Source organism: Pleurodeles waltl, chromosome 4_1, assembly GCF_031143425.1.
Source record: "Pleurodeles waltl isolate 20211129_DDA chromosome 4_1, aPleWal1.hap1.20221129, whole genome shotgun sequence".
Taxonomy (NCBI): Eukaryota; Metazoa; Chordata; class Amphibia; order Caudata; family Salamandridae; genus Pleurodeles; species Pleurodeles waltl.
In genome coordinates, this window is record NC_090442.1 from 39,198,278 (window position 1) to 39,205,814 (window position 7,537).

The following is a 7,537-nucleotide window of genomic DNA, read 5'->3' on the forward strand; positions in this document are numbered from 1 at the left end:
TAATAATTCTTTAAAAATTCATATCTCCGGTTCCCCTGAACCGATTTTAATCGTTTTTGTGTCATTTTAAAGATAAAAATATAAACTATTTTTATAAATTGGTTTTGGATTTTTAAACTGTTTCCTGTGTTTTATTTAATTACTGTTTTGTGATATTTGAATGCTTTACACTTTGTCTCCTAAATTAAGCCTTGACGCTCGTTGCCAAGCTACCAAGGGTTGAGCTGGGATTAATTTACTGAGACCTAACTGTACCTATGTGGAGGTTAGTGGCTTGTTGCTATGTGTAGGTACCTACCTGCCCTACCAATAACCCATTTTCCAACATAATTGGAAGCAGCGACGGGATCCTGTACTTGTGTTCAATATCACGTTACAGTTTTAGGTAAAACAAATTAAAAATCCTTTAAATTGTCCTCGTGCAAAAATTGTTTTTAATTTTTAATTTGGATTAATTTCAATTATTGAATTTTTGTAATTTTTCTAAATTCTTGTTTCCAATTTTCGCAAAAAGTTTTTGTTGACACAAAACTAGGGAACCATGGAGCTTGATCTGGCTAGCCTACCCACACTGACAGTAGTCCAGCTTAGGGGGTTGTGTATTGAAAGAGGGTTGCCTGCAACCACTGATCTCAGGAAGCAAATCCTGATCACATCCCTGACAGCATGGGCTGAGGCCCAAGAGGTAGAGTCAGAAGAAGCTCCAGAGGAGGGAGAAAGAAGGGAGGATGCAAGCTCTAACCACTCAGGGGAGGGAAGGCATCTGAGCCTAAGTGAGGATGAGGAAGAACGGTCCTCAGTAAATACAGTCACTAGGGGCAGATCCAAAGCTAGTGGTGGGAAGGGGGTCCTTTCAGGAGGAGAGAACCCATCCATCAGAGAAAGAGAGCTGGAGGCCCAGCTAGCATACATAGCTTTGGAAGCAGAGAAGCTGGCCCTAGAAAATAAAAAGTGGGCATACAAAGAGAAAAGAGATGGAAGCAGCGATAAAGAAGCTGAGGTGTCCATGGGTGGGGGAGTTTGCCCCAGATTACCCAAAGGGGTGGTTCCTGCCTATGTAGAGGGGAATGACATAGATAAGTGGCTGGGGGCCTTTGAGAGGGCACTCCAAATGAGAAGGGTTAGGCCTCAATACTGGGGTTCCCTTTTGTGGGAGTTGGTCCCCAACTCAGGGAGGGATAGGCTTCTGACCTTAAGGGGGGAGGAGGCAGATTCATACCCTAGTATGAAGAGGTGCTTAGCCAAGAAGTTTGGTCTGACCCCAGAGCAATATAGAATGAAGTTCAGGGACACCCAGAAGGTCAGTACCCAGTCTTGGGTTGACTTTGTGGACATTTCACTAAAGGCACTAGAGGGCTGGATTATTGGTAACAAAGTAGATACTTATGAGGGGTTATACAATCTGATCATGAGAGAGCACATCTTGACCAATTGTACCCAAGAAAGGTTACGCCAGCATCTAGTGGACTCTAAGCAGACCAACCCTAGAGAGCTAGGGGAGGCAGCTGATGAGTGGTTGAGAACCAGGGTGGTTGTCAAGTCCCAGGGGGGAGACTCCAAGAAGGGGGGGACAGGTCCCCAAAAACCTAAGGAGGGAGGTGGTAAGCCCACCACAGAGACTCCCTCTGTACCCCAGAACCCTAAGAAGGAGGAGAGTAAATCCCACTCCCACTCTGACAAGCAGAGACAGGGAGACCCAGGGTTAAAAAAGCTCTTGGACAGTAGGGCTTGCTTTGACTGTCAGCAGACAGGTCACTTCAGAGGAGATGCAGCCTGTCCAAAGAAGGTGGTTAGCACTGGGCTGTCCAGTGTAGCCATAGAGGAGGATTCCTCAGATGATGAAGTCCTCCTAGCATTGAGCTGGGAGACAGGACCAGATGGTAAGCTGGTGATCCCTGAGGGTGGGAGTAGGCACTTCCACCACATTCAAGTGAATGGGATCCCTACCACTGGCCTGAGAGACACCTGTGCCAGTCACACTATAGTGAGTGACCGGTTAGTGACCCCAGACATGTATGTCCCAGGAAAGACAAAGAAAGTCAGGATAGCCACAGTGGAGATCACCTCCAAACCTGTAGCCATAGTGCCCCTAGAGAGGGAGGGTATCCTTGACTGGATTAGGGTGGTAGTCAGTGCTGACATTCCCCTAGATTGTATCCTGGGCAATGACCTCCCAGAAGTGAGTCTGGTCACAGATGGGGTCGCCCAGGGCGCCCCCCCAACCCAAAGTCCTGGGGAGTCAGTCCCTACAGTTAGGAGACAGGGGTCCCCAAGAGAAGGAAAGAAGAAAAGGAAGGGTAGGCCACTCTTAGAGAGAGTTCCAGGGAGCCAAGGGCCTTCTGCCCCAGTAAGGGGGGAGCCCAGAGTTGGCACTGGTGAGGCCTCACCCGACCCCAAGGAAGTCCTGAGTAGTCAGGCAGCTGTCCAGATGCAGGGTGTTGCCCCTGCACTGACAGAAGGGAGAGTGGAAGGAGGGTGTCTGCCACAGGAGGTGGTAGCCCCCCACTCTAGACAGCAAGAGGGGTGCCAGGACCCCAAAGTTGCCCCTAAAGCAGCTCAGCCACCTGTCAGTGGAGAGCTTAGGGTGTGGTTCTGGGTACTGACAGCTGTCAGTAGCCTCTGCTGGGTGCTAGCCTTCCTGGCAGCACTGTACTTGGCCTGGGAGGCAGACCCCAGGGCCAATAGCAAAGTAGGCCCCCTGACCCTATTGGTCATGGTGGGGTTGCTCAAGTGTTGGGTGACCTCTTTGGGTAAGCTAGGTGTTGCCCTAGCAAAGTTTGGAGTAGGGGAGGTGGGAACCTCACTACCCAAGTTGGCAGAGAGAAAGGAGGAAGAACCCCCTAGAGGGAAGTTTCAGTTTGAGTTGGGTCCTTTTACTGTTGGGATGGCTGCACTACCCATAGGGAGTGACCCTGACAGGAGGATATAAGGCAGAGTAGGCCCTGCAAAGGGACAGCCAGTTTTCTTCACTGTCTTCCTCGCCTAACAAGCCAGGAAGACTCTCCCAGGGTTGGGCTGAGTCTCCTGGGCGTGTGGGCTGGGGGGGGTTGTGTGAGAAAACACGGCTGATTGCAGAGGCCCCATAACTTTTTGCTCCCATTTTCCTCTTTTTGCTGGTGTTTTCCTGACTTTGATGGTGCCCTGGGTACTGCTAACCAGTCCCAGGGCCTGTGCTCTGTGTAAAATGGATATGCAAATTAGGCTAATTATAATTGGCTAAGTTAACCTACCTATAAGTCCCTAGTATATGGTAGGGCATGTAGGTTTAGGGACCACAGCATAGGTGGTACACACCTAGGTGCACTGCTGAGGTGCCCAGTGTCATTTTAAAAGCAAGCCTGCCTTGCTGGCTGCTTTTAAATTAAAGTTATATGCACATTCGACTTTGGAATTAAAGGTACTTCCAAAGTCTTAAACTACCTTATTTTTACATATAAGTCACCCCTAAGGTGTGCCCTATGTGCCCCTAGGGCTGGGTGCCATGTAACTATAAGCAGGGACTTTATAAAAATAGATTTATAAGCCCTGGTGAGGTAAAAACAGCCAAATTCGTTTTTCCCTCATTGAAGTAAATGGCCTTCATAGGCTAGAATGGGCAGACTTTATTTTAAATTTTAAAGTCTCCTTAAATGTTACATACCAAGAATTTGGTATCAAATTAATTGTTGTAATAAATCCCACAACTTCCAGTTGTTGGATTTAATATAACTTGTTCAGGTAAAAAGTTTAGACTTTACCTAAAAAGTTGCCAATTTCAGCTCTGCATTGTTTTTGCTGCTGTGCTCTGATTGGCCAGCCTGCAGCAGCTTCTGCCAGGCTGCCTTGATGAGGTGTGAAGTGGCCAGGCTTCACACAAAGGAATGTGCTTGGGGGAGAGAATCTCCCCTCAGCAGATGGTGAGGCAGGAAGGGGGAGGGCTGCCAAACTGGTCTTCAAAGGCAGAGAAGGACATTTGCAGCACCCAGCAACACCCCCACATCCTGCAACCCCAGACAATTAGGTGCCCCCTTGATTAGATTAGGAGAGGGCAGGAGAGGGGTGTGTTTATGATTTTTAGCCACACCAGTGGGTGGGCTCAGCCAGATGTAACCTCCAAAAATCAGATTCATCCATGTTGGATTTTTAGAGACTGTTGCCTTCTGGGATGGATTTTTGCCACACTTCCCAGGAAGTGGTCATCACAGGGGGACGACCCTGTCCCTGATTGGAGAACCAGGGCCCCCCTGCTTTTCACCCAGGAGCAAGGATAAAACTGGCAGACCTGCACCCACGCCTCAGATACCCACCAAATTTCAAGAAGAAAGAACTTAAGGAGAAGAAGGACTGCCCTGCTGGACCCCTGGCCTGCACCTGGACCCTGCACTCAGAAGGACTGCACCAGCTGCACACTTGGGCTTCACCACAAGAAGGACTTTGCCTGGCTTCAACTGGTTCAAGGAGGGACTCCCTGTTTGCTACAGGTGAAAAATTGCTAACCAGAGTCCCCTGCACCAACTCCTGAAGAAAGCGACCAGCTGACCACTGTCCAGTGGCCAAAAAGGAGTTTGCGCCAGGTGCATTCTGGGAGTTGAAGTCCGCACCCCCCAAGGACCATCACAGAACTTCTGGACCCTTGGGGTGAGCTGTGGACCCCAAAAGAACCTTAAATAACATCTGGGTGAAGCCCCAGAAGTTTGGAAAAGATTTGAGAATTTTTTGAAAAAAGCTCCAGAGAGGGACCGACCCGCCGCAGAAATTCTAGCCGGCTTGCCTCAACCGCGACCCGGCCTGACTTCGTGGTTCGTCCCGGTAAAGAAAAACATCCAAAAAAGAGACTAAGTCCGAACGTAAAAAGTTGACCGGGACCTCCGAGCCATCGTATCCGAGAAGGGCTCCATGGACGTCGGATCAAGATCCAGGTTTACCCCGGTCGAAGGATTTTCATCTCGAAAAAACGACTAAGTCCGAAGGTAAAAGTCTCCACCGAGGAAACCCACATCGCGTATCCGGACAAGGGCTCCAGGAGGTCGGATTCAACTGGCAGGTTCGTCCCGGTGAAGAAAAACTTCAAAATAAAGACTAAGTCAGAAGGTAACTTTTTAACCGAGGCCTCCCGCGACCTGTAGCCGAGCAGGGCTCCATCGCGGTCGGCCTGAAAGTTTGACTTTCCCCCGGTCGAGGTGCAACCAGATGACCCGATTGGCGCTTTTTGTTTCTAAGCACTAGAAAAGTAATAATTCTTTAAAAATTCATATCTCCGGTTCCCCTGAACCGATCTTAATCGTTTTTGTGTCATTTTAAAGATAAAAATATAAACTATTTTTATAAATTGGTTTTGGATTTTTAAACTGTTTCCTGTGTTTTATTTAATTACTGTTTTGTGATATTTGAATGCTTTACACTTTGTCTCCTAAATTAAGCCTTGACGCTCGTTGCCAAGCTACCAAGGGTTGAGCTGGGATTAATTTACTGAGACCTAACTGTACCTATGTGGAGGTTAGTGGCTTGTTGCTAGGTGTAGGTACCTACCTGCCCTACCAATAACCCATTTTCCAACACATATCTTATGATGTGCTTTTTTGCCGTTAATCCTCCTTTCTTCTTTTATTGAATACTCCGTTTTATGCTGCAATGGTATTTTTGGATTATTTGAAAAGAGAATGAAACTCCTTTGACAGTAGTTCAGACTTCCCATTTCTTGACTTGCTAATTTGCCCCCTGAATTAGCTTATACAAGTAACATGAACAGGGCCTTGACCTAAGCACGTACCTGAAAGCCTGTCACCACCTCTAGAAATAAAATTCACAGCAGCTCAAAACATTCATTTTGAAAGAGAATATTTCACGTGAGTCCAAGTTTAATTTCAATAAAGAAAGCTGTATAAAATGACACGCTGCACATTTGGGTAACCAGCATGACTATTTTCAGTGAAGAAGTGGAATGGTTCTGTTGCAATATACTATCATCCTGGCAAGCTCCTACGAGGAAGAGTAAGCAATATGATTAGGTTTCAGCAAAAATGTATTAGTTCAGGGTGTGCACCTCAGATAGACTTAAACTTACACCCCCTGGTCTGTGAGAGTAGTGCCCTATCCATTGCGGCATTGAGGGTAATCTGCAAGACAGAGTTCCAAAATCATCCTTTCATCTCAGTTCATGGTCACATACAGTGTTTCTGCAGTCATTCGTTTCACTTTTCTGTCTTTAATTAAACTGACCATTTTAAACCTCCGGCACCCACCACTTCAATCTTACCATTTTTGTGCTATCATAGGGCCTTGGAACTTTTGGCAAGTGGACAGAAGCAGTCAGAGAACCACATCACAATACATACTCCTTTGCCTGATACCTTTCACAACAAACTGCTCTTGGAAAAAGACGTTAACTGGTCCTTGCTCTCAGACAGACACAGAAAGCCTATCACCACCTCTACGAACATATTTCAATCAAACCAATATATATCATTCAACAATTATGCCTCTGTATCAATATAACTACAACTCGAGACAGAAAGGAATTTAAAAAACAATCTGCCCATTTGAATAACCAGCATAGTTTTAAGGACGTACAAATTGGAATGTGACAATTTCAGAGTTCCTCATTCATAAGAAGTCTGTGAGATTGTATCTCAGAAAGATCTCAAGTTTATAGCAAAAATGGTTGTAAGGGTGATTTTTACCACACAATTGCAACTAGGTGCCTCAATCTGCAAGAGACCAGTCCTTGACAGATTACACAACTGGGGCAACAGCAAAGGCAGCAATTGTGTCAATCCTTTATGATTCTTCTCTAGTACTATACTTTTTCTGAGGGAAAATGTGCATTTTTCCTGGAAAAAATCCTAGAGCTTCTAACCATGCATAGTTTCTGCTTTCTCCACGCACACACTCCCTGCACTGAATCTACCCACAGTTCTGTTCAGAATGATTGTGCCATGTCATATTGTTGTATACGTATTGCATATCTGTGGCATTTATGAAGAGGTACTTTGGTATGGCAGAAAGACAGAAAAGTAGCAATGCTGAAGGCATAACGTGACTGATTGTGCAGTTTGCATTGGGCTTTCTTAATGAGGGAGAGTGAAAGGAGTATTGTAAGAGTGTGTTTCCAGTTTGTATGTAAAGATAAGTTGGGTGCTGTGAGAAAAAGACTCAACCATGAAGGGACTCGAACCCTCAATCTTCTGATCCGAAGTCAGACGCCTTACCCATTAGGCCACATGGTCACTGACTGAAATATGTTTGGGTGTTTAGGGTTAGGTGGTATGAATGTATGTGGAACATATCAATTACAGGTGCGCAGGCCAGGATCCCATACCGTTCTTCATCTTCTTTCCATCAAAGGAGTTTTTTCAAACAATATCTAGATAATTTCCAAAGTTTCATATCTTATGATGTGCTTTTTTGCCGTTAATCCTCCTTTCTTCTTTTATTGAATACTCTGTTTTATGCTGCAATGGTATTTTTGGATTATTTGAAAAGAGAATGAAACTGCTTTGACATTAGTTCAGACTTCCCATTTCTTGACTTGCTAATTTGCTCCCTGAATTAGCTTATA

At 45.9% G+C, this 7,537-nt stretch overlaps 1 non-coding gene across 1 annotated transcript; it reads right to left on the reverse strand.

Moving 5' to 3' along the window:
• Positions 1 to 7,132: 7,132 nt before the first annotated feature.
• Positions 7,133 to 7,205, reverse strand: TRNAR-UCG (transfer RNA arginine (anticodon UCG)). Its single transcript has one exon. It is a non-coding gene; the product is annotated as a tRNA-Arg (tRNA).
• Between the last annotated feature and the right edge of the window lie 332 nt (positions 7,206 to 7,537).